Source organism: Schistocerca nitens, chromosome 7 (genome assembly GCF_023898315.1).
Source record: "Schistocerca nitens isolate TAMUIC-IGC-003100 chromosome 7, iqSchNite1.1, whole genome shotgun sequence".
Taxonomy (NCBI): Eukaryota; Metazoa; Arthropoda; class Insecta; order Orthoptera; family Acrididae; genus Schistocerca; species Schistocerca nitens.
This window is the reverse complement of record NC_064620.1, coordinates 305,097,820-305,124,803: the sequence shown is the minus strand read 5'-3', so window position 1 is coordinate 305,124,803 and position 26,984 is coordinate 305,097,820. Positions and strand designations below refer to the sequence as shown.

Below are 26,984 nucleotides of genomic sequence, written 5' to 3'. Positions count from 1 at the left end.
CAGCACAAACTCATCCTCTGACTCACCAACCCAGAGAGAAACGTGAATAGACCCCCAACGAATATACCCCAACCTGGAGCACGCACTGCAACTCTCCAGATTGGAGGAGCCGGCAATCCTCACTACGGCTTTAAGACATGTGGTACGTGTCGGCCATGAATATGGCAGAGATGTCACCTTTCCAGTAATGGAGGCTGTGGACAGAATCCAGCTTAAGACAATGAATCTCCCCACCGACTTCGGAGCCCTGCGAGATCTAGTCAAAAAGGTTTTTGAAAGACGCAATGAGAAATTTAACATAGAGAAACTATATTATCAAGCAGTAATAACCAATGGCAGAATAGCTCACGACTGGTCCAGAAATTGGCCAGAATCACACATTCACACTTACTTCCCACGTGAACCAACTAAACGTGGGTCAGATAAATGCACATAACAGTAAACTAGTCTTGGGCGAGAAATAGATGAATTTTTAGAGACACTCACTCTGGTTACCACGGCACTGCGGGGACGCAGGATGATAGTGACGGCTGACATAAATGCGAAGTCCCCCCTTTGGTTCAGTGGCACTCACGATGATCGAATCCTAAAGGCCGAAGAGACGTTAATGGCATTACAACTGGTGGTTGCAAACCAACAAGGGAACCCCCCCACCTACACAGGCGGCCGGGGAGATGGCACAAATATAGATGTTACATTGGTAACACCTAACCTCATCACAAAAATCAATAATTGGAAAGTATGGGACAGAGCAACCACCAGTGATCAAAACTTAATCTCTTTCAAATTTGGGGAAAGGGAGTTCCACTTGGACATGGGGTGGGAACTGCAGCTTAATTACAATAAAGCCAACTGGGACCGTCTCGCGGAAGAGTGCAACATTCCGACATTGCTGGATGGTGATGAAAACGTGGACGAGTACGCCGAAGAACTGGTACAAGCGATCACCAGGGCAGTGCGAGCCGCTGTACCAACCAGGAGGAGAGCCGTTGCGGCCACCCCCACGCCATGGTCGGCAGAATTAGAACAGATGCGCCAGGCTGTAAGGAGGGCAAGGAGGTACTACCAGCGGAGTGTCGTCTGGAGAGAGAAACAAAGATAGTTACAAATCTACAGAGAGAGCAAGGATCAATTCCAACAGGAGCTCAGGGCTGTCAGACTCAGAAGTTGGGAAAACTACGTGAAAAGCCAATTGGCTACAGACCCCTGGGGAGTCCCATACAAATTAGTACGAGAGAAAATAAGATCACCTATGGTGCTATCCACCGTCAGGGACGGGGACCGGATGATGGGCACATGGCAGGAAACTGCCGAGGCCCTCCTTCGGGTCTTGTTACCTGACGATGTGGAGGAAAATGAGACACAAGAACAGAAAGGAATAAGAAGAGAAGACCAAAGGGACTACCACAACAACATAAGAACTTACGCCTTCTCTGAAGAGGAAGTTGCTGCCCAGATAAAGGCCCTTAAAAAGGGAAAAGCTCCTGGCCCGGACGGCATTACTGCGGAAGTGGTGCAATTCCTTGCCCCCAGCTCGTAGCTCCTCTCACTAAGTTGTACAACGAGTGCCTACAACTCGGGAAATTCCCAGCTATTTGGTAGAAAGCGAATGTAATCATAATCAAAAAGGGTCCAGACAAAGATCCTACAGAAATCAAGTCCTATAGACCCATCTGCTTGCTGGACGTACTGGGCAAACTTTTTGAGAGGCTACTAGCACACAGACTGACAGCACACCGCATGCTGTGTGGGATGAGCGACAGACAATTCGGGTTTCGGTCTGGGTGTTCTGCGTCAGACGCAATCGCCCTGGCTGCCGAGGTCTGTAGCTCTGCCCCGCACAAGTATGTTGTCAGCATCATGGTAGACATCAGTGGCGCCTTTGACAACCTGTGGTGGCCCTCACTCTTTTCTCGCCTGCGGGAGAAGAACTGTCCAGGGCTACTATACGGCTGTCTGAGGAGCTATTGTGTAGACAGGGAGGTCTGGCTATCGGCCCCTAGCGGCACGGTCAGGAAGAGTGTAACCAAAGGATGTCCTCAGGGCTCTGTCCTAGGACCTCTCTTTTGGGACATCAATATGGAGCCTCTACTCGAAGATCTAAAGAACTGTGACGATGTGCTAGAGGTCATAGCATACGCAGACGACCTCCTCTTGCTGGTCGGCGGCCGAAGCCGTGAGGATTTAGAACCGAAAGTGGAAAGAGCCGTGAACGTGGTTGGTTGGTTGGTTTGGGGGATGAAAGGGACCAGACTGCTACGGTCATCGGTCCCTTTTTCCAAAGACAAAGAACACCCACAGAGAATAAAAACGAGGAACAGAATAGAACACAGACGAAACAGAACAAGAGAAACTCAAAGACAAGACAAAACGAACTAAAACCACACAGAGTGTGACGGTGGTTGGCCGACCATAGAAATAAAAAAAGGAAAAGCCAACCACTTAGAAACACGTTAAAAAAACCAGTTGAAAAGCATAAGCCAAAGGCCAGAATCAACAAAACAAGAACATAAATCAAACACTCAGATTAAATGATAAAAGCCCCCTGCCCGAATAAAACGTAAAACTAAGTCAGCCATAGCCGAGTCATCTGTTAAAAGGGCAGGGAGCGTGTCAGGCAGTGCGAACGACTGCCTGAGCACAGCTAAAAGTGGACAGTCCAATAAAATGTGGACCGCCGTCAAAATGGAGCCGCAGCGACATAAAGGTGGGTCCTCCCGTCGCAGTAAATAACTGTGTGTCAGCCGGGAGTGGCCAATTCGGAGCCGACAAAGGACGACTGAGTCCCTGCGGTTGGCTCGCATGGATGACCGCCACACAGTCGTCGTCTCCTTAATGGCACGGAGTTTATTGTGCGTGATCCGATCGTGCCATTCAGCGTCCCAAATCGCAAAAACTTTCCGGCAGAGGACTGCCCGCAAATCAGTCTCTGGGAGGCCAACATCCAGAGACGGTTGTCCCGTGGCCTCCTTCGCCAGGCGGTCAGCATGTTCATTGCCCGGGATACCGACATGACCGGGGGTCCATACAAAGACCACAGAGCGGCCGCAACGCGCAAGAGTATGCAGGGACTCATGGATAGCCATCACCAGACGGGAACGAGGAAAACACTGGTCGAGAGCTCGTAAACTGCTCAGGGAATCGCTACAGATAACGAAGGACTCACCTGAGCAGGAGCGGATATACTCTAGGGCTCGAAAGATGGCGACCAGCTCCGCAGTGTAAACGCTGCAGCCAGCCGGCAAGGAACGTTGTTCGGAATGGTCCCCTAGAGTGAGCGCATAACCGACTCGACCAGCAACCATCGAGCCGTCGGTGTAAACAATGCCAGAGCCCTGATACGTGGCCAGGATGGAATGAAAGCGGCGGCGGAAGGCCTCTGGAGGGACTGAATCCTTCGGGCACTGTGCCAAGTCGAGCCGAAGGCAAGGGCGACGAACACACCATGGGGGTGTATGCAAAGTAGCCCGGAAAGGAGGTGGAACAGTGAAAACCTGAAGCCCAGAGAGAAGCTCTTTGACGCGGACCGCTATTGTACAACCAGAGCGGGGCCGACGTTCTGGCAGACGGACGACCGATCGTGGGAACAGGAGACGATAGTTAGGATGCCCGGGCGAGCTTAGAACATGGGCAGCATAAGCGGCCAGCAAACGTTGGCGTCGGAACCGCAGTGGAGGTACACCTGCCTCAACTAGTACGCTGTCCACAGGGCTGGTGCGGAAAGCACCAGTGGCAAGGCGTATCCCGCTGTGGAGAATTGGATCCAACACCCGTAACGCAGATGGGGATGCTGAGCCATAAGCCAGGCACCCATAATCCAGGCGGGACTGGATTAACGCCTGGTAGAGCCGTAACAGGGTAGAGCGGTCGGCGCCCCAGCGGGTGTGGCTCAAACAGCGCAGAGCATTGAGATGCCGCCAACACGCCTGTTTGAGCTGCCGGATATGTGGCAGCCAAGTCAACCGGGCATCGAAAACCACCCCCAAAAACCTGTGGGTCTCCACCACAGCAAGCAGTTCGTCGGCAAGATAAAGCTGCGGCTCAGGATGGACTGTTCGGCGCCGGCAGAAATGCATAACGCGGGTCTTGGCTGCCGAAAACTGAAACCCATGCGCTACAGCCCAAGACTGCGCCTTGCGGATAGCGCCCTGTAGCTGACGTTCAACTGCTCTAATGCCAGTAGAGCTGTAATAAAGGCAGAAGTCGTCAGCATACAGGGAAGCGGAGACAGAATTTCCCACGGCCGCAGCAAGCCCGTTAACGGCTATTAAAAACAGACAGACACTTAAAACAGAACCCTGTGGCACACCGTTCTCCTGGACGTGGGAGGAACTACGCGAGGCCGCGACTTGCACGCGGAACGTACGACACGACAGAAAATTGCGGATAAAAATCGGCAGAGGACCCCGAAGACCCCATCCATGAAGCGTAGAAAGGATGTGATGACGCCATGTCGTATCGTACGCCTTCCGCATGTCGAAAAAGACAGCGACCAGGTGCTGACGGCGGGCAAAGGCAGTACGGATGGCCGACTCCAGGCTCACCAGATTGTCGGTGGCGGAGCGGCCTTTACGGAACCCACCCTGAGACGGAGCAAGAAGGCCCCGAGACTCCAGTACCCAATTCAAGCGCCGGCTCACCATCCGTTCAAGCAACTTGCAAAGAACGTTGGTGAGGCTAATGGGACGGTAGCTGTCCACCTCCAAAGGGTTCTTTCCAGGTTTCAAGACGGGGATGACAACGCCGTCCCGCCATTGCGACGGAAACTCCCCCTCGACCCAAAGACGGTTGTAAAGATCGAGAAGGCGCCGCTGGCAGACCACTGAAAGGTGTTTCAGCATCTGACAGTGGATGCCATCCGGCCCAGGAGCGGTATCAGGGCAAGCAGCTAGGGCACTGCGAAATTCCCACTCACTAAATGGAGCATTGTAAGATTCTAGGTGGTTGGTGCGAAACGAAAGGCTCCGACGTTCCATCCGCTCTTTAATGGAGCGGAAGGCCTGGGGGTAATTCGCAGAGGCGGAACTCATAGCAAAATGCTCTGCTAAGCGATTTGCAATGACGTCGGAGTCAGTACAAACTGCTCCATTCAGTGAGAGCGCAGGGACGCTGGCAGGGGTCCGATGGCCGTAGACGCGTCGAATCTTGGCCCAGACCTGCGATGGAGTGACATGGAGGCCAATGGTGGATACATACCGCTCCCAGCACTCCTTCTTGCCTTGGCGGATAAGGAGGCGTGCCCGCGCACGCAGCCGTTTGAAGGCGATAAGGTGGTCGATGGAGGGATGTCGCTTGTGACGCTGGAGCGCCCGCCGGCGATCTTTAATCGCTTCAGCGATCGCAGGCGACCACCAAGGCACAGCCTTCCGCCGAGGGGACCCAGAAGAACGGGGAATGGCAGATTCGGCGGCAGTAACGATGCCGGTGGTGACCGATTGAACCACCGCATCAATGTCATCAGTAGGGAGAGGCTCAAAAGCGGCAGTGGAGGAGAACAAGTCCCAGTCAGCCTTATTCATAGCCCATCTGCTAGGGCGCCCAGAAGAGTGGCGCTGTGGTAGTGACAAAAAGATCGGAAAGTGGTCACTACCACACAGGTCGTCATGCACACTCCATTGGACAGACGGTAAGAGGCTATGGCTACAGAGTGAAAGGTCAATGGCGGAGTAGGTGCCATGCGCCACACTGAAGTGTGTGAAGGCACCATCATTTAACAGCGAGAGATCGAGCTGTGACAATAAACGCTCAACGATGGCGCCTCGACCTGTTGCCACTGACCCACCCCACAGAGGTTTATGGGCGTTGAAGTCGCCCAATAGCAGGAAAGGTGGCGGCAATTGGGCGACTAGTGCAGCCAGGACATGCTGCGAGACATCACCATCCGGTGGAATGTAAAGGCTGCAGACGGTAACAGCCTGTGGCGTCCACACGCGTACAGCGACAGCCTCTAAAGGCGTCTGGAGAGGGACAGACTCGCTGTGCAGAGTGTGAAGGACATATATGCAGACGCCACCAGACACCCTTTCATAAGCTGCTCGGTTCTTATAGTAACCCCGATAGCCACGGAGGGCGGGGGTTCGCATTGCTGGAAACCAAGTTTCCTGGAGAGCAATGCAGAAGAAAGGGTGAAGGCTGATAAGTTGGCGGAGCTCAGCTAGATGGTGGAAGAAACCGCTGCAGTTCCACTGGAGGATGGTGTGGTCCATGGCTGGGAAAGGCGTGACGGGACTGGGAAGGCAGATTACGCCGCCGGATCACCTGCTGCCTCCGACTGAGCACCCGCACTAGTGCCATGCATGGCGTCTGAGGGACCGCCGAGATCGAGGTCCTCAGCGGACGCCAGAATCTCCACCTCATCTTCGGACGCAGAGGGAGAAGGTTGCGGTGGGACAGGTGCCACCGCAATTTCAGGATTCTTGGGAGCCTTTTTCTTTGACTGCTTTGCTCTCTGTGCCTTTGGTGGTTCTGGCTGGGAGGGCGTCACTGGGTCAGTCTCAGGGACTGAAGACGACCGCGACGCCCTACAACCAGCGACCGGTGGTTTTTTGGCAGACTGGCGAGTGTCCGCTGTGGCACTGGGCAAAGCCTGGGCTGGGAGGGCCCCAAGGGACCCCTTCCGGGCGAGAGGAGCCGAAGAAGGCCCACGCTTCTCCGGCTGTGAAGGGGGAACAGATGTCCCCGGTGGTTGGGGTGGTGTTGCTCCTGAAGTAGATGGAGCAGGAGCAACAGGGAGTGAAGTGCCCCCCACAACCGAGGGGGCCGGTGATGGCTGACAGAGCTGAGTTCGAACTGTTGGGGACGACACTGAAGAAGTTCGAACAGGTGTTGCAGCAGCAGCATAGGTGGACGGCATGGGCACAGGATGTAGCCTTTCAAACTTCCGCCGTGCCTCGGTGTAGGTCAGGCGGTCCAGGGTCTTATATTCCATTATCTTCCTTTCCTTCTGGAAGATCCGACAGTCCGGCGAGCAGGGGGAATGGTGTTCTCCGCAGTTAACACAGATAGGAGGCGGGGCACATGGAGTATCGGGATGAGATGGGCGTCCGCAATCTCGACATGTGAGGCTGGAAGTGCAGCGGGAAGACATATGGCCGAACTTCCAGCACTTGAAGCACCGCATCGGGGGAGGGATATAGGGCTTGACGTCACATCGGTAGACCATCACCTTGACCTTTTCCGGTAACGTATCACCCTCGAAGGCCAAGATGAAGGCACCGGTAGCAACCTGGTTGTCCCTCGGACCCCGATGAACGCGCCGGACGAAATGAACGCCTCGTCGTTCGAGGTTGGCGCGCAGCTCGTCATCAGACTGCAAAAGGAGGTCCCTATGGAAAATAACACCCTGGACCATATTTAAACTCTTATGCGGTGTGATCGTAACAGCAACATCCCCCAACTTGTCACAAGCAAGTAACCGCCGTGACTGGGCAGAGGATGCCGTTTGTATCAGGACCGATCCAGAGCGCATTTTTGACAAACCCTCCACCTCCCCAAACTTGTCCCCTAAATGCTCGACGAAGAACTGAGGCTTTGTGGAGAGAAAAGACTCCCCATCAGCCCTCGTACAAACTAAGAATCGGGGCGAATATTTGCTACTGCCATCCTGAGATTTACGTTCCTCCCACGGCGTGGCCAGAGAGGGGAACGTTTTCGGATTGTACTTTTCAGCATTAAATTGAGCCCGAGAACGCTTAGAGACTGCTGGCGGCTGGCCGCCAGCGAGAGAAGAAGTGCCACGCTTCATTGCGTGTCATCCACCCTGATGCCACCTACTCCGACCAAGGGCCCTCCCCACGGGCGCCACCCAGCCACAGCAAAGGCCACCTGGCAGGATGGCCATTGCCGGGAGTCCCGATGCCCCAAGGAGATGGGCATCTACTCCTTGGCATACGTGGGGAGTGAACGGCGCAGGCATCAGTAGAGCGATCCCTGTGTAGTCAGGGGGCTACAACCAAGAGGGTACATGGCGGCCCCACCACAACGGACTGGCTACCGTGCTGGATCTTAGGTGCAAAACTGACCAAGGTCGTCGTCGCAGATAAAAGAAACACTGCAGAGTGCAGCGTGGTAATCGCCCAAGAGATCGAAAACGAGCGGGACACCATTGCAACGACGAGAAAGCCGGCTAAAGGTCTAATTGCACGAAGGATACAGTGCACCATGTAAGGCGCCCTTCCCCAATTGGCTCGCTCTTCGGAATAATTTAGAAAGATGGAGGTCAAACCCGAGAGGGGACCATCACATAAGGCCGAAACATTTGAGACTCCTTTTAGTCGCCTCTTACGACAGGCAGGAATACCGCGGGCCTATTCTTACCCCCGAACCCGCAGGGGGAGCGTGAACGTGCTTACATCGTGGTGCCACAGAAGTAAAATGACAATAGCGCCCAACAAATCAACGTACCTGCTTCTTAAAGGCCAATTGGTCAGAAATCCCACAGTAAGAATCAATGGCATGGCAGTTCTTCGGCGCCGTGAGGCCCGATACCTGGGTGTAATCATTGATGAGAGGTGGAACTTTGCATCACATATTGACACCGTATCCCAAAAATCACTGGTTTTATTAAATAACCTCATTGGAATTGGACATAGGCGATTTCACCTTCCACCCAACCTGATAAAACTATATCATAATAGCATTCTGACCTCCATTGTAGGATACGGATCAGGAGTCGGGGCACACAGACTCACGAGGGTGATGCCTGCCATGGCCGTAAGAAGAGTGCAACGGAATATGCTTTTACGTTCAGCAGGGGCTTACAGGACTACACCAGGAGGAGCGTTGTTAGTATTAATGGGGATTTGTCCATTAGACATAAAAATCCGAGAGCAAGCCGCCTGGTACTGGGCAAAGAAAGAAAATAGGGAAAAAATTAGGGAAATACTTGGGGTCTATGCGGGGGACAAGCATGCCATTAAAAAGAGAGGAACAGAACTCTGGCAGAATCAATGGAGTAGTGAGGACACGGGACGCAGAACCTATGAACTGTTACCAGATATAGAAGAAAGGTTGAAATTTACATTTTTCACACCTACAAGAGGAATGCTGCACTTTCTTACTGGACATGGACCATACCCAACATATCTATGTCGGTTTGGGAAGTAGGCTACACCAGCGTGCGACTGTGGTGCCGTGCAGGGTACTCCAGAACATGTGGTGTACGAGTGCCACCTTTTCGATGATGTAGCCCATGATCTACGACAACAACTACCGAATAATGACACGTACCACATACTAAGGCACGAAAAACACCTTCAACATCCTAAACACTCTCACTGACGTAATATCCAAGAAAGTAATTAGGAACTTTTTAAGGGACAACCATCAGTAGAAGACAAACACTTTCACCGACTTAGACCTCGTGCACCCTTCCTGTACCGCCAAGTGAGGACCTGGCCAGCCGTCTCACGGCTGGAATCCGCCTTACCTTGGACTAGGAGGGAGGGGAGTACAAAACACCGGATTTGACCGCACACCAATTATGACATGTAGTTAGATTAGATTAGATGTAGGAGAAAGGATAATACCTAGTGTAGACTGCAGCGACATCAAGTTAAAGGCCAGCCCAGTGCCAGGGGCACGCCCACTGGGATTAGCTCAGTGGGCTGGGCCAACACCAGTAGGTTTATAGTAGCACTGGCACACTTGTAACGCTGCAGGTAGAATGTAGGCTCTTAGATTAAGAAACTTAGAATCCCATAGCGGTGAGACTAGTGCAAAACTAATAGAAGTACCTGTAGTGTAGAAAACAGCTGCATTAACTGTATCATTATAAGACCCACTAATGTAGTTAGGTAGTGGGTTATATGTATAATGTAAGGTAATGTTTGAATAAAGATTTTTTTTTTGAAAAAAAAAAAAAAAAAAACCAGAGTCCCGAGTCTGGTGTGAGGTCAGTCGCTTGACGGCGCGTTTCGGCGCGTGCCCGCCCGTTGCCGACGCGCCTTAAGGCACGGAAGCTCGCACTGGAGCGTATCGCTTTCCAGTCGGGTGTGCCGCGGCAATCCTCACAGGGGAAGTGATGCGTCTCTTACAGCCTCTCCTACCCAAGTGGCTCTTTCCGCCTTCCTGTGGTGCCAGATGTTAAGCTCGGCATTCCGCTTTGCGACAAAAGGGAGAGCTGCGACCCAACCCGATGCGAAAGCGAAGGGTGCGTGCACAGGGGGAGCTGTGTCGAGGTACCGAACACCAGTCCCTTGCTGTTCGCAGGGCACAGACCAGCAGGTGCTCTGCATGCCGGCGACCTCGTTTGTCGGCGTGGGATCACGGCGCGAGTCGGCAAGGGTGCTTCGCCACGCCCCTGGGTAACCGGGGCGTGTTCTGCCAAACCCAGGAGGTAGTGACATCGCCTGGGCTAGGTTAGATAGGCCCAGACCGCCGAACGACTGGGGGACCGACCCACCACCTGAGTAGGAGTGGGTCCTTGGCCTTCAGGTGGAAACTCAGGCTAGTAGGCGGCGAAGGGCGAGGGGTGCATCCGCCTCTCCGGAGTGCGGGGTGCATTTGCCGAGGAGCGTCGCGTGAAATCATCGACGACGAGGCCTTCGACGGGGACCAGTGCGATGGCAACGGCGCGTTGAACCCTGCAGCTCTGGAGTACCCTTGACCTAGGGGCGAGGTCGGTGGGCGAGCTGCAATAGTCCCCCCCCATGCCAGAGGAGCCGGTCCGGGGTAAGAGACGGGCTCCCAACTTTCTTTCACTCGTCGACATCATGGCAGAACAAGAGACGAGTGATTCGAGTGCGTTATCGAGGGCGAGTATGTCCACTGTCCCTACCTCACAGGAGGAAGTGGGACACGAGGATGAAAATGTATACGAGAGACACTGTCGTATCAGTCAGATCCTAGATTCCAGTGTCAAAAACGGAAAAATTAGCCAGGCTGCGGTCCTGGCAATAAAGAACGAGCTTGCTGCCTGGGCCATAGCACATGCAAAGCTCGAAGGGCGTCTCGAAGAGTTGGAGAAGGAGAACGCCAGACTACGACAACAACCGATCAAGACATGGGCTGGAGTGGTGGCGCAAACCACCACGAAGGCCCAAACAACAAAAGAAACGATTGCCAAGGTTTCAAAGAAACCAGACACGGCAGTCTTTTTAAGACCACTACCTGGACAGACCATTAAAAAAGTCCAGGAGATTTTTACAACTACCATTGACCCGGAAAGAGACAAAATAAAAGTCAACAAAGTGAAAGCTACCAAAAATGTCGTAATCGTGTTCTTGCCACAGAGGAAGATAGAGACAAGATATTAAATAATACCAAACTAAAGAAGGCAGTTAAATGTGAACCACTTAAAAAGAGAAATCCACTAGTTATTTTATATGATGTACCTGTAGCCTTGACCGAATGTGACATATATGAAACCCTGTATAATCAGAATTTTGACGATAGTGAATGGGAAACTTTTAAAAATGAATTTAAGCTGCATTTTAAAACCGGGCCTCGGGAGCGAGATGTTGTCCATCACGTCGCCAAGGTCTCCGGTAAGATGTGGCTAGGTATACATAGGGTTCCATGCATTTAACGTCAGAGACTACTTAGTAGTCCCCCGATGCCACAACTGCGGTGACCTGGACCATGTCCATAAGCATTGCGAAAGGAAGCCGGCCTGCTCCAGGTGTGGGGCAGAAGACCACACAAGGAAAAACTGTAACAAAAATGTAACCTGCATCCCATGCATAAAAAGAGGAAGGAAACCATGCAACACCACCGGAAGGAACTGCCCAACGTACAGGATGTTGGAACAAAGGCTAACTTCCCGAATTGACTATGGCTGAGGCCATAACTGAACTCAGGAAGCCTAAAAGGAAATCCCCAAGCAAGAGGCTGAGGGACGCTCTGAGGGCAAGCAAATTCAAACAATTTTTATAAAAAATTATGCAACCAAGATCTATGGTTATAATAATGAAAGATATATGTATACAAACAGATCCGTGTGAAGAAGAAGCTCCCTCTCCTCCCTGCTGGGGACCTGGGTCGAACCAAGAACCTTCTCGGCCACGAAGGCATCCTGTACCAGGGAGTTCACTTCCACACAGCAAAGAATCGGTAAATACCGAAAAAGTCCAGTATAACGAAGTGACCAGCACAAACTCATCCACTGACTCACCAACCCAGAGAGAAACGTGAATAGACCCCCAACGAATATACCCCAACCTGGAGCATGCACTGCAACTCTCCAGATTGGAGGAGCCGGCAATCCTCACTACAGTTTTAAGACATGTGGTACGTGTCGGCCATGAATATGGCAGAGATGTCACATTTCCAGTAATGGAGGCTGTGGACAGAATCCAGCTCAAGACAATGAATCTCCCCACCGACTTCGGAGCCCTGCGAGATCTAGTCAAAAAGGTTTTTGAAAGACGCAATGAGAATTTTAACATAAAGGAACTATATTATCAAGCAGTAATAACCAATGGTAGAATAGCTCACGACTGGTCCAGAAATTGGCCAGAATCACACATTCACACTTACTTCCCACGTGAACCAACTAAACGTGGGTCAGATAAACGCACACAACAGTAAACTAGTCTTGCAGGAACTTCGGAGGGAGGTGGAAGAGAAGAGTCTAGATGTACTCTGTTTGCAGGAACCGTACTCCCAAGCTGGACGGATCCCATACATGGCCGCCAATTGGCAAATAATATACACCGGAGCAGAACCAAAAGCTGCAATAATATTCACTAACAGATCATTCAGGGCCACGGTCCTCGCACAGTTCTCAAGCGAACACTGCAATGTCGTGGAACTGCAAACGTCGACAGGAGTGATCTACATCTCCAACATATATTTCCAATATGGGCGAGAAATAGATGAGTTCTTAGAGACACTCACATTGGTTACCACGGCACTGCGGGGACGCAGGATGATACTGACGGCAGACATAAATGCGAAGTCCCCCCTTTGGTTCAGTGGCACTTACGATGATCGAGGTCTAAAGGCTGAAGAGACGATAATGGCATTACAACTGGTGGTTGCAAACCAACAAGAGAACCCCCCCCCCCCACCTATACAGGCGGCGGGTGAGATGGCACAAATATAGATGTTACGTTGGTAACACCAAACCTCATCACAAAAATTAATAACTGGAAAGTATGGGACTGAGCAACCACCAGTGACCATAACCTAATTTCTTTCAATATTGGGGAAAGGGAGTGCCACTGGGACATGGGGTGGGAGCTGCAGCTCAATTACAACAAATCCAACTGGGACCGTCTCGCGGAAGAGTGCAACATCCTGACATTGCTGGAGGGTGATGAAAACGTGGACGAGTACGCCGAAGAACTGGTACAAGCGATCACCAGGGCGGTGCGAGCCACAGTACCAACCAGGAGGAGAGCCGTTGCGGCCACCCCCACACCATGGTCGGCTGAATTAGAACAGATGCGCCAGGCTGTAAGGAGGGCAAGGAGGTACTACCAGCGGAGTGTCGTCTGGAGAGAAAAACAAAGATGGTTACAGATCTACAGAGAGAGTAAGGATCAATTCCAACAGGAGCTCAGGGCTGTCAGACTCAGAAGTTGGGAAAACTACGAGAAAAGCCAATTGGCTATAGACCCTTGGGGAGTCCCATACAAATTAGTACGAGAGAAAATAAGATCACCTATGGTGCTATCCACCGTCAGGGACGGGGACCGGATGATGGGCACATGGCAGGAAACTGCCGAGGCCCTCCTTCGGGTCTTGTTACCTGACGATGTGGAGGAAAATGAGACACAAGAACAGAAAGGAATAAGAAGAGAAGACCAAAGGGACTACCACAACAACATAAGAACTTACCCCTTCTCTGAAGAGGAAGTTGCTGCCCAGATAAAGGCCCTTAAAAAGGGAAAAGCTCCTGGCCCGGACGGCATTACTGCGGAAGTGGTGCAATTCCTTGCCCCCAGCTCGTAGCTCCTCTCACTAAGTTGTACAACGAGTGCCTACAACTCGGGAAATTCCCAGCTATTTGGTAGAAAGCGAATGTAATCATAATCAAAAAGGGTCCAGACAAAGATCCTACAGAAATCAAGTCCTATAGACCCATCTGCTTGCTGGACGTACTGGGCAAACTTTTTGAGAGGCTACTAGCACACAGACTGACAGCACACCGCATGCTGTGTGGGATGAGCGACAGACAATTCGGGTTTCGGTCTGGGTGTTCTGCGTCAGACGCAATCGCCCTGGCTGCCGAGGTCTGTAGCTCTGCCCCGCACAAGTATGTTGTCAGCATCATGGTAGACATCAGTGGCGCCTTTGACAACCTGTGGTGGCCCTCACTCTTTTCTCGCCTGCGGGAGAAGAACTGTCCAGGGCTAGTATACGGCTGTCTGAGGAGCTATTGTGTAGACAGGGAGGTCTGGCTATCGGCCCCTAGCGGCACGGTCAGGAAGATTGTGACCAAAGGATGTCCTCAGGGCTCTGTCCTAGGACCTCTCTTTTGGGACATCAATATGGAGCCTTTACTTGAAGATCTAAAGAACTGTGACGATGTGCTAGAGGTCATAGCATACGCAGACGACCTCCTCTTGCTGGTCGGCGGCCGTAGCCGTGAGGATTTAGAACCGAAAGTGGAAAGAGCCGTAAATGTGCTTACATCGTGGTGCCACAGAAGTAAAATGACAATTGCGCCCAACAAATCAACTTACTTGCTTCTCAAAGGCCAATTGGTCAGAAATCCCACCGTAAGAATCAACGACATGCCAGTTCTTCGGCGCCGTGAGGCCCGATACCTGGGTGTAATCATCGATGAGAGGTGGAACTTTGCATCACATATTGATACCGTATCCCAAAAGTCACTGGTTTTATTAAATAACCTCATTGGATTTGGTCATAAGCGATTTCACCTCCCACCGAACCTAATAAAACTATATCATAATAGTATTCTGACCTCCATTGTAGGATACGGTTCAGGAGTCTGGGCACACAGACTCACGAGGGTCATGCCTGCCATGGCCGTAAGAAGAGTGCAACGGAATATGCTTCTACGTTCAGCAGGGGCTTACAGGACTACACCAGGAGGAGCACTGTTAGTACTAATGGGGATTTGTCCATTAGACATAAAAATCCGAGAGCAAGCCGCCTGGTACTGGGCAAAGAAAGAAAATAGGGAAAAAATTAGGGAAATACTTGGGGTCTATGCGGGGGACAAGCATGCCATTAAAAAGAGAGGAACAGAACTCTGGCAGAATCAATGGAGTAGTGAGGACACCGGACGCAGAACCTATGAACTGCTACCAGATATAGAGGAAAGGTTGAAATTTACATTTTTCACACCCACAAGAGGAATGCTGCACTTTCTTACTGGACATGGACCATACCCAACATATATATGTCGGTTTGGGAAGCAGGCTACACCAGCGTGCGACTGTGGTGCTGTGCAAGGTACTCCAGAACATGTGGTGTACGAGTGCCGCCTCTTCGATGATGTAGCCCATGATCTACGACAACACCTACCAAACAATGACACGTACCACATAATAAGGCACGAAAACACCTTCAACATCCTAAATACTCTCACTGACGTAATATCAAAGAAAGTAATTAGGAACTTTCTGAGGGACAACCATCAGTAGAAGACAAACACTTTCACCGACTTAGACTTCATGCACACTTCCTGTACCGCCAAGTGGGGACCTGGCCAGCCGTCACACGGCTGGAATCCGCCTTACCTTGGACTAGGAGGGAGGGGGGTACAAAGCACCGGATTTGACCGCACACCAATTATGACATGTAGTTAGATTAGATTAGACGTAGGAGATAGGATAATACCTGGAGTAGACTGCAGCGACACCAAGTTAAAGGCCAGCCCAGTGCCAGGGGCACGCCCACTGGGATTAGCTCAGTGGGCCGGGCCAACACCAGTAGGTTTATAGTAGCACTGGCACACTTGTAACGCTGCAGGTAGAATGTAGACTCTTAGATTAAGAAACTTAGAACCCCATAGCGGTAAGACTAGAGTAAAACTAATAGAAGTACCTGTAGTGTAGAATAAAAGCTGCAATAACTGTATCACTATTAAGACCCACTAATGTAGTTAGGTAGTGGGTTATATGAGTAATGTAATGTAATGTTTTGAATAAAGAAACTTTTTTTTTAAAAAAAAAAAAAAAACAGAGTCCCGACCAGAGATGGAAGGGACACTTATTAGATCAAAACCAATCGGTCGGCTCGTCCGGTCCGTTTGCCTTGGTGACTCTGAATAATTTTGGGCTGATCGCACGGTCCTCGTACCGGCGACGCATCTTTCAAATGTCTGCCTTACCAACTGCCGATGGTAGGTTCTGCGCCTACCATGGTTGTAACGGGTAACGGGGAATCAGGGTTCGATTCCGGAGAGGGAGCCTGAGAAACGGCTACCACAGCCAAGGAAGGCAGCAGGCGCGCAAATTACCCACTCCCGGCACGGGGAGGTAGTGACGAAAAATAACGATACGGGACTCATCCGAGGCCCCGTAATCGGAATGAGTACACTTTAAATCCTTTAACGAGTATCTATTGGAGGGCAAGTCTGGTGCCAGCAGCCGCGGTAATTCCAGCTCCAATAGCGTATATTAAAGTTGTTGCGGTTAAAAAGCTCGTAGTTGGATTTCTGTCCCACGCTGTTGGTTCACCCCCCGTCGGTGATTAACTGGCATGTATCGTGGGACGTCCTGCCGGTGGGGCGAGCCGAAGGCGTGCGACCGCCTCGTTGCGTGTTCGTGCGTCCCGAGGCGGCCCCCGTTGAAATCCTACCAGGGTGCTCTTTATTGAGTGTCTCAGTGGGCCGGCACGTTTACTTTGAACAAATTAGAGTGTTTAAAGCAGGCAAGCCCGCCTGAATACTGTGTGCATGGAATAATGGAATGGAACCTCGGATCTATTTTGTTGGTTTTCGGAACCCGAGGTAATGATTAATAGGGACAGGCGGGGGGCATTCGTATTGCGACGTTAGAGGTGAAATTCTTGGATCGTCGCAAGACGAACAGAAGCGAAAGCATTTGCCAAGTATGTTTTCATTAATCAAGAACGAAAGTTAGAGGTTCGAAGGCGATCAGATACCGCCCTAGTTCTAACCATAAACAATGCCAGCCAGCGATCCGCCGCAGTTCCTCCGATGACTCGGCGGGCAGCCTCCGGGAAACCAAAGCTTTTGGGTTCCGGGGGAAGTATGGTTGCAAAGCTGAAACTTAAAGGAATTGACGGAAGGGCACCACCAGGAGTGGAGCCTGCGGCTTAATTTGACTCAACACGGGAAACCTCACCAGGCCCGGACACCGGAAGGATTGACAGATTGATAGCTCTTTCTTGATTCGGTGGGTGGTGGTGCATGGCCGTTCTTAGTTGGTGGAGCGATTTGTCTGGTTAATTCCGATAACGAACGAGACTCTAGCCTGCTAACTAGTCGCGTGACATCCTTCGTGCTGTCAGCGATTACTTTTCTTCTTAGAGGGACAGGCGGCTTCTAGCCGCACAAGATTGAGCAATAACAGGTCTGTGATGCCCTTAGATGTTCTGGGCCGCACGCGCGCTACACTGAAGGAATCAGCGTGTCTTCCTAGGCCGAAAGGTCGGGGTAACCCGCTGAACCTCCTCCATGCTAGGGATTGGGGCTTGCAATTGTTCCCCATGAACGAGGAATTCCCAGTAAGCACGAGTCATGAGCTCGCGTTGATTACGTCCCTGCCCTTTGTACACACCGCCCGTCGCTACTACCGATTGAATGATTTAGTGAGGTCTTCGGACTGGTACGCGGCATCGACTCTGTCGTTGCCGATGCTACCGAAAAGATGACCAAACTTGATCATTTAGAGGAAGTAAAAGTCGTAACAAGGTTTCCGTAGGTGAACCTGCGGAAGGATCATTACCGACTAGACCGCATGTCTTTCGATGTGCGTGTCGTGACGTGCAACACGCTACCTGTACGGCTCGCAGTAGCCGTGCGCCGCGTGCGGGACCACTCGTGCGTCTCAAAACTAACGGACAATGTTGTGTGGTACGAGCGCTGAAGCTCTGGAGCGGCTGGCCTGCGGCACCTGGCGCCTCGCGCTGGTTTTGAATGACGTTCGCCCGAGTGCCTGTCCGCTCCGGTGTGGAGCCGTACGACGCCCATCGGCCGTGAGGCTGTTGGACACAAAACACTGGAACAGGGGCCGTCGAACGCCTCAGTCCCGCCTATGCAACTGTTTTGAAAGAAACAGTGGAAACTGTAAAAAGATCACCCAGGACGGTGGATCACTCGGCTCGTGCGTCGATGAAGAACGCAGCAAATTGCGCGTCGACATGTGAACTGCAGGACACATGAACATCGACGTTTCGAACGCACATTGCGGTCCATGGATTCCGTTCCCGGGCCACGTCTGGCTGAGGGTCGGCTACGTAAACTGAAGCGCGCGGCTTTTGTCCCGCTTCGGAGACGTGGGAGTGTCGTGCCGGCCTGTGGGGCCGGCCATGTCCCCTGAAACGAGCGATGCGCGCCCGTCGCCTGGCGGTTCGCATACCGGTACTGTCTCGGTAGCGTGCACAGCTGGCTGGCGGTGTGGCGTGCGACACCTCGTACAACGACCTCAAAGCAAGCGAGACTACCCGCTGAATTTAAGCGTATTACTAAGCGGAGGAAAAGAAACTAACAAGGATTCCCCCAGTAGCGGCGAGCGAACAGGGAAGAGTCCAGCACCGAACCCCGCAGGCTGCCGCCTGTCGTGGCATGTGGTGTTTGGGAGGGTCCACTACCCCGACGCCTCGCGCCGAGCCCAAGTCCAACTTGAATGAGGCCACGGCCCGTAGAGGGTGCCAGGCCCGTAGCGGCCGGTGCGAGCGTCGGCGGGACCTCTCCTGAGAGTCGGGTTGCTTGAGAGTGCAGCTCCAAGTGGGTGGTAAACTCCATCTGAGACTAAATATGACCACGAGACCGATAGCGAACAAGTACCGTGAGGGGAAAGTTGAAAAGAACTTTGAAGAGAGAGTTCAAAAGTACGTGAAACCGTTCTGGGGTAAACGTGAGAAGTCCGAAAGGTCGAACGGGTGAGATTCACGCCCATCCGGCCACTGGCCTCCGCCCTCGGCAGATGGGGCCGGCCGGCCGCCCGCGCGGAGCAATCCGTGGCGGGGTCGTGTCCGGTTGCCTTTCCACTCGCCGCGGGGTGGGGCCGTTCCGGTGTGTGGTGGGCCGCACTTCTCCCCTAGTAGGACGTCGCGACCCGCTGGATGCCGGCCTACGGCCCGGGTGCGCAGCCTGTCCTTCCGCGGGCCTCAGTTCGCGTCTGTTGGGCAGAGCCCCGGTGTCCTGGTTGGCTGCTCGGCGGTATATCTCGAGGAGTCCATTCGCCCCTTTGGGCGCTCGGGCTCCCGGCAAGCGCGCGCGGTCCTTCCCGGATGACGGACCTACCTGGCCCGGCCCCGGACCCGCGCCGCTGTTGGCTCGGGATGCTCTCGGGCGGAATAATCGCTCCCGTCAGCGGCGCTTCAGCTTTGGACAATTTCACGACCCGTCTTGAAACACGGACCAAGGAGTCTAACATGTGCGCGAGTCATTGGGCTGTACGAAACCTAAAGGCGTAATGAAAGTGAAGGTCTCGCCTTGCGCGGGCCGAGGGAGGATGGGGCATCCACGACCTTCATGGGGCGGCGGCCTCCGCACTCCCGGGGCGTCTCGTCCTCATTGCGAGGTGAGGCGCACCTAGAGCGTACACGTTGGGACCCGAAAGATGGTGAACTATGCCTGGCCAGGACGAAGTCAGGGGAAACCCTGATGGAGGTCCGTAGCGATTCTGACGTGCAAATCGATCGTCGGAGCTGGGTATAGGGGCGAAAGACTAATCGAACCATCTAGTAACTGGTTCCCTCCGAAGTTTCCCTCAGGATAGCTGGTGCTCGTACGAGTCTCATCCGGTAAAGCGAATGATTAGAGGCCTTGGGGCCGAAACGACCTCAACCTATTCTCAAACTTTAAATGGGTGAGATCTCCGGCTTGCTTGATATGCTGAAGCCGCGAGCAAACGACTCGGATCGGAGTGCCAAGTGGGCCACTTTTGGTAAGCAGAACTGGCGCTGTGGGATGAACCAAACGCCGAGTTAAGGCGCCCGAATCGACGCTCATGGGAAACCATGAAAGGCGTTGGTTGCTTAAGACAGCAGGACGGTGGCCATGGAAGTCGGAATCCGCTAAGGAGTGTGTAACAACTCACCTGCCGAAGCGTGTGTGTGTTGGGGTTTATGGGCGCTCAACATCGAGGTCATCAGCGCCCTGACACACATGAAAAGGAACGAATGTGGAGAGACCTAATAAAACTGAAAAAACACACTCAAAGAAAGCAGGAAAAGAGGGAAAATACTACATAAGAAAGTAAAACCTAAGGTAAGGGATAACATAGCAACAAGAATGACACAGGAAAGCGTCATTGGCTGGCCACTTACATAAAATATGGGCGAGCTTGTCACACAGGAAACAAGTTAAAATCCCCTCCCTAAAATCTTTGGAAAAACATTTGACAGGGCACAGAACTGTAAAACTTTAACAACATTCGTCCGAGTGTTGCCTAAAAGAGTTGGCAAGTCCGCTGGCAAGTCAGCCGCGGCCCGCTGGTCAGAAAATAAAATGCAATCCAATAAAACGTGGCGCACAGTGACCTGGACGCCGCAAGCACCACACATTGGAGGGTCCTCTCGCCGGAGCAGGAAGCCATGCGTCATAGGGCTGTGGCCTATTCGAAGCCGAGTGAGGAGAACCTCGTCCCGTCGATGGGGCTGAAAGGAAGTACACCACACACGAGTTGTGGGCTTGACTAGACGGAGCTTATTGTCAGTCACTTCCAGCCACTCGTCCTCCCACCGACACATGACTCGGGAGCTCAACAGCGAGGTGAGTGCGTGCACGGGGATAGCACACTGAGATACGTGTGGATCAAGACACGCCTCCTTGGCTGCGAGATCTGCCCTTTCATTCCCAGCGATGCCAACATGCCCCGGAACCCAGCAGAAAGCTACAACCTTCCCCAGTCGCTGTAGTCGGAGGAGGGCATCCTGGATGGTTTGGACTACTTTAACTGCCGGATACAAATGGTGCAATGATTGAAGGGCACTGAGGGAATCGGAACAGACAAGAAATTTAGGAGAGGAAGAATGTCTCATCTGCTCCAGCGCCCGCAAGATCGCAGACAATTCTGCATCAAAGACCGTAAAAGTCTGAGGCAGTCGGACCTTAAGGACACAATCCGGAAAAACAACTGAGCAACCAACGGAATCCCCTTGTTTCGACCCATCCGTAAAAACCGCTACATAGTCGTGGTGCTCAGATAAAACAGCAGAAAATGCTGCATGAAAAACGATGGCAGGAGTGCAACCTCTCTTGTACTGCAATAAATCTAAAATCACTCTGGGCCTCTTCAGTAACCAGGGCGGCAGGCGGTTAAAACCCTGGATTTGGGGTTGTACAGACTCCACACCGAGCGACTCTAGAACACGTTGCACACTGATCCCAAATGGCAACGTAGCCCGGGGACGGTGGGAAAAAAGGCGGTCCAGAGGTGGATGGGCAACAAGGCGATGAGCAGGCGAGCTGGGAGCTGCAAGAAACTTACAAGCCTGGCGCACCAGAAGGAGCTGCCGCCGGATGGTAAGTGGCGGCTCGCCAGCCTCAGCACAGAGACTGGGTATGGGACTGGTCCGATAAGCTACCGTGGCCAGTCGAATCCCAGCATGGTGGACAGCGTCAAGGATCCGCAAATAAGACTGCCTCGCTGACCCATATACTGTGCACCCATAGTCCAGCCGTGAACGCACAAAAGCCCGATAAAACTGAAGGAGACGCGCCCTGTCCGCTCCCCAAGACCTGTGGCTGAGGCACTTGAGGATGTTCAGTGCCTTCAGGGATCTGGCTTTCAAGTCACGTAGGTGTGGCAGCCATGACAACCTGGAGTCAAAAATTAGTCCCAGAAACCGCACTGCGTCTCTAAAATGTAGGACAGCATCCCCCATATGCAAGGCAGGCAAAGTAAAAAGACGACGAGAACGATTAAAATGAACACAAACACACTTATCGGCAGAAAACCGAAAACCTGTCTTTGCAGCCCACTCCTCTAACCGCCGCACAGTTAGCTGCAACTGACGGCTCACGGTTGCAACACTGGAGGAGGAACAGAAAACAGCAAAGTCGTCCACAAACAAGGAGCACTGTACTGGACTCCTCACTGTAGACGTTATACTGTTGATGGCTATGGCAAAGAGGGTAACGCTTAAAACACTGCCCTGGGGGACACCGTTCTCTTGCTCAAAACGATCAGACAGTGTGTTACCAACGCGGGTCCGAAAAAACCGCTGAGACAGGAAAGACTAAATGAAAATGGGGAGGCGGCCACGAAAGCCCCATTGATGCAGTTGTGCAAGAATACAGTGTCTCCAAGTAGTATCATATGCCTTACTGATATCAAAGAAGACACCGATACAGTGATGCTGACGGAGGAAAGCCTGCTGAATAGCCGCCTCGAGGAGTGTCAGGTTGTCGACTGTGGACCGAAATTTTCGGAATCCACACTGAAAGCGGCTAAGGAGCTGTCTGCTCTCTAGCAGCCAGACCAGACGACGGTTAACCATCCGTTCCAGGGTCTTTCCGACACAGCTTGTCAAGGCGATACTACGATAACTACTGGGACATGTGCGGTCCTTTCCTGGTTTGAGGAGAGGGATGAGGATTGCCTCCCTCCACGAGGTGGGGAACACTCCTGTCTGCCATATGAGATTAAAACATTCGAGGAGGATTTCCTTTGACACCGCTGGCAGATGGCGAAGCATGGAGTACCGGATGCGGTCGTAACCTGGTGCAGTGTCAGAAGTCGCAGTAAGTGCCGATTCAAGTTCCCACATGGAGAAAGGGGAGTTGTAGGCCTCAGAACTGTTCGACCGAAAGTCCAACTTCGCTCGTTCGACAGTCGCACGGTAGCGACGACATGTTGGATCCTGGGTTGCAGTGGCAGTACTTTGTGCAAAATGCTCTGCCAGCGTCTGAGCAATGGCTCTGGGTGTTGTTTGGAGGCATCCCTGGTTCAGGACTGCAGCTATTGGTAGACGGCTGCGTTTACCGGAAATCCTCCGGATGGCTTCCCATACTTTTGTGGAAAAAGTGGAACGGTTTATGGAGTCCAGGAACTCCTGCCATGACCTTTTCTTGCTCTCTTTAATGACACGGCGTGCCCTGGCTCTCGCGATGCGAAAGGCGGTAAGATTGGCTGCTGTTGGGCGGCATTTAAATCGGCGAAGAGCCGCACGCCTGTCCCGGATGGCTGAATGGCACTCTTCCGTCCACCAAGGCACAAGGCGCCGCTTAGGAGGGCCAGAAGACTGTGGTATGGACAGGTCAGCAGCATGATGGATCACAAGTGTGATGTGATCCACCCATTCCTGTACGCTGTTGTGGCGTTCAAAGACAGCCAATCGAGTGAACAGAGGCCAGTTAGCCCTGCCAATCATCCACGATGGCGGCCTCTGCTCCAGCAATACACCATCCAGGAGATGAATGCGGATGGGGAAGTGATCGCTGGAATGAAGGTCGTCAATGACCTCCCAGTGAACAGAGTCGGTGAGGGCGGGAGAGCAGAAAGATAGGTCAATGGCTGAGAATGACCCAGTAGCAGCAGAGAAATGAGTTGTAGTACCTGTGTTGAGGATGCACAACACTTGAGATGTTAGGAGGCTCTCCAAAATTCGACCTCGAGTGCAAAGAGAAGTGGAGCCCCACAGCACATGATGGGCATTGAAGTCTCCCAGGAGGAGAAGGGGGCGGGGGAGTTGTTCGATAAGATCTGTGAGAGCGTCTAAGGTCATTGCATCCAGAGGGGGTAAATAAAGGGAGCAAACAGTAAGCCTTCGACGGGAATGAATTTCAACTGCAACTGCTTGCAGGTCAGTATCCAGGGGGAGAGCAGAGGAGTGGTGGTCATTATTGACAAACACGGCGACTCCGCCTTTGGCTCTGTCTCCAGTCAGGTCATCGTTGCGATACAACGTATAGCCCCTGAGTACAGGAGCATCAGATGGTTTTAGATGTGTTTCCTGTAAACACAAGCACAGGGGGCGTTGCCGTGCTAGGAGGTGCAGTTCCTCCACATGTGCCCGGAATCCATTCATGTTCCACTGTATAATGGGAGCCATTAATCAGGGTGGGAGTAGCTTCATTCTCACTTTCTGTCGGGGAGGAGAGCCCACAACAGGTGGAGGCTCAGTTTTGGGGCGAGATGATTGCCCCAGTCTGACATCAACCTCCATCGCCTCTGAAGAGGAGTCGAGAGAGACGTCAGAAAGAATGATATCAACATCAGCAGACTGTAGAACTTCAGTCTCCTTTAGCGGTCGAGTCTTCACCTTTGGTTTGGGCTTCGATTTTCTGGCCTGAGGAGGCAGTGGAGCCAAAACCTCAGAAGCAGTAGGGGGTGTAGCAGCGCTGGGCATTGCACAAGACTGGACCTGGGAAGGGGCAGGAAGTTCCATGACGTCAGCTACCACGGCCTGGGCAGAAGGCCGGGGAGGAGCAGCAGGCTTCACAGGAACAGCAGCAGCACACGTACATTGACAAACGCAGGTGCTAGTGCTGACAGTAGCAACCTCCGTTTGTGTAGCGGCATCAGTTTTCAAGACTGGCTGTTTCAGAACGGAAGAAAAGGAAGCAGCGAACGTGGGCGGCTGCAGGGACTTGTAAATTTTCTTTGCCTCACCGTACGGGATGCGTTTGGTGGTTTTAAGTTCCTGGATCTTCCGTTCCTCAAGGAAAACTCTACATTCCCTACTCCACACAGGGTGATCCCCAGAGCAGTTGACACACTTGGGTGGAGAGGAGCAACCAACTCCCTCATGGGCGGCTGTACCACAGTTCCCGCAAGTGGCTTCCCCTTTACAGCCGAGAGTAGTGTGTCCAAAGCGTTGGCATTTAAAACACCGCATAGTGTTGGGGTAATAAGGCCGTACACTGAGACGTAGGAAACCTGCCTTCACATGCTCGGGCAATTTGGTGCTGTTAAACGTAAGGATGAACGAGTCAGATTTCAGGAGAGCACCATCCACCCGTTTCATAACGTGTTGCACGTCGACAATTCCTTCCCGCGACCATTCAGCCTTCAGTTCGTCTAGGGGAATATCAACGAGATCTCGGCAAGTCACAACACCCTTGCTGTAGTTCAAGGTGTTGTGAAATTCAGTCTCAATCGCAAACTCCCCAAGAAATTGTGCCTTCTGAAGGTTCTGGACTTGCTGGAAGCTAGATGTTTCAACCAGCAAGGTGCCATTGCGCAAGCGCTTTACAGACTTTAACGTGCCAGCAATACCCTCTAAGCCCTTCTGTATATAAAATGGCGAAACTTTTTCAAAACTCCCATCTTTTCTTTTAATTATGAGAAACACATTCTGGGAAGCAGCATGCGTTCTGTTACTAGTACCGAAATCAGGAGGACTGGCTACACGAGCCCTCTTGTTAGATTGGGTGTTAGAACCTACCAGCGGCCCACCCTTTCCGCTGGGAGGAGGGGAAGAAAAGTTCGAGGGTTCCATCTCGATCCCACGAGCAGCTAGGGAACTAGAAGTCCACCTAGACAGAGCCCCGAGTGCCTAGGTAAGCCTTATACAACTGAGGTGCGGCAGGTTCCCCAGAGGTTGCCCGCTAACGACTGTTCCACCTCAACAGCCATGCATCTTATCGGCGCGCAGCACACCTGGAGATTGAGGGGTTTTTTATAGAGGTTTATTCCATCCTCGCGATCCGGGCGGTCAAGCCAAGATCCCCATTCCCTGAGACACACAACGTTCCACCGCCGCGCCGCACGGTGGTCGCTGAAGGATGCTCAGAGCTTACGGTGACAGGGGACTGGCGGCGCTTACCAGTCCCCAGCTCAGGAACCCCGGGGTCGCCAAGCCCGTACCCAGCAAATGAATGCTGAGCCCTGGGGGCCCATCCGAAGCAACTAGCCCTGAAAATGGATGGCGCTGAAGCGTCGTGCCTATACTCGGCCGTCAGTCCGGCAGTCACAGCCGGTCCTTGCGGCCGGCCGCGAAGCCCTGACGAGTAGGAGGGTCGCGGCGGTGGGCGCAGAAGGGTCTGGGCGTGAGCCTGCCTGGAGCCGCCGTCGGTGCAGATCTTGGTGGTAGTAGCAAATACTCCAGCGAGGCCCTGGAGGGCTGACGCGGAGAAGGGTTTCGTGTGAACAGCCGTTGCACACGAGTCAGTCGATCCTAAGCCCTAGGAGAAATCCGATGTTGATGGGGGCCGATATAGCATGATGCACTTTGTGCTGGCCCCCGTTGGGCGAAAGGGAATCCGGTTCCTATTCCGGAACCCGGCAGCGGAACCGATACAAGTCGGGCCCCTCTTTTAGAGATGCTTGTCGGGGTAACCCATAAGGACCCGGAGACGCCGTCGGGAGATCGGGGAAGAGTTTTCTTTTCTGCATGAGCGTTCGAGTTCCCTGGAATCCTCTAGCAGGGAGATAGGGTTTGGAACGCGAAGAGCACCGCAGTTGCAGCGGTGTCCCGATCTTCCCCTCGGACCTTGAAAATCCGGGAGATGGCCATGTGGAGGTGTCGCGCCGGTTCGTACCCATATCCACAGCAGGTCTCCAAGGTGAAGAGCCTCTAGTCGATAGAATAATGTAGGTAAGGGAAGTTGGCAAATTGGATCCGTAACTTCAGGATAAGAATTGGCTCTGAGGATTGGGGCATGTCGGGCTTGGTCGGAAAGTGGGTCAGCGCTAATGTGCCGGGCCTGGGCGAGGTGAGTGCCGTAGGGGTGCCGGTAAGTGCGGGCGTTTAGCGCGGGTGTGGTCTGCTATCGCCGTTGGTCGGCCTCGTGCTGGCCGGCGGTGCAGGATGCGCGCGCCTGTGCGGCGTTCGCGCCCCGGTGCTTCAACCTGCGTGCAGGATCCGAGCTCGATCCCGTGCCTTGGCCTCCCACGGATCTTCCTTGCTGCGAGGCCGCGTCCGCTTTAGCGTGCTCCTCCGGGGGCGCGCATGTGCGCGGATTCTCTTCGGCCGCCATTCAACGATCA

General features: G+C 52.8%; 1 long non-coding RNA gene and 1 other non-coding gene across 2 annotated transcripts in view; both read left to right on the top strand.

The window, feature by feature from the left end:
* LOC126194709 (uncharacterized) overlaps window positions 1-26,984 on the top strand; it is a 219,923-nt gene that overhangs the window by 105,821 nt on the left and 87,118 nt on the right. The gene's annotated exons all lie outside the window — the stretch shown is intronic.
* Window positions 18,180-18,334, top strand: LOC126196093 (5.8S ribosomal RNA). The gene has a single exon (XR_007538639.1). It is a non-coding gene; the product is annotated as a 5.8S ribosomal RNA (ribosomal RNA).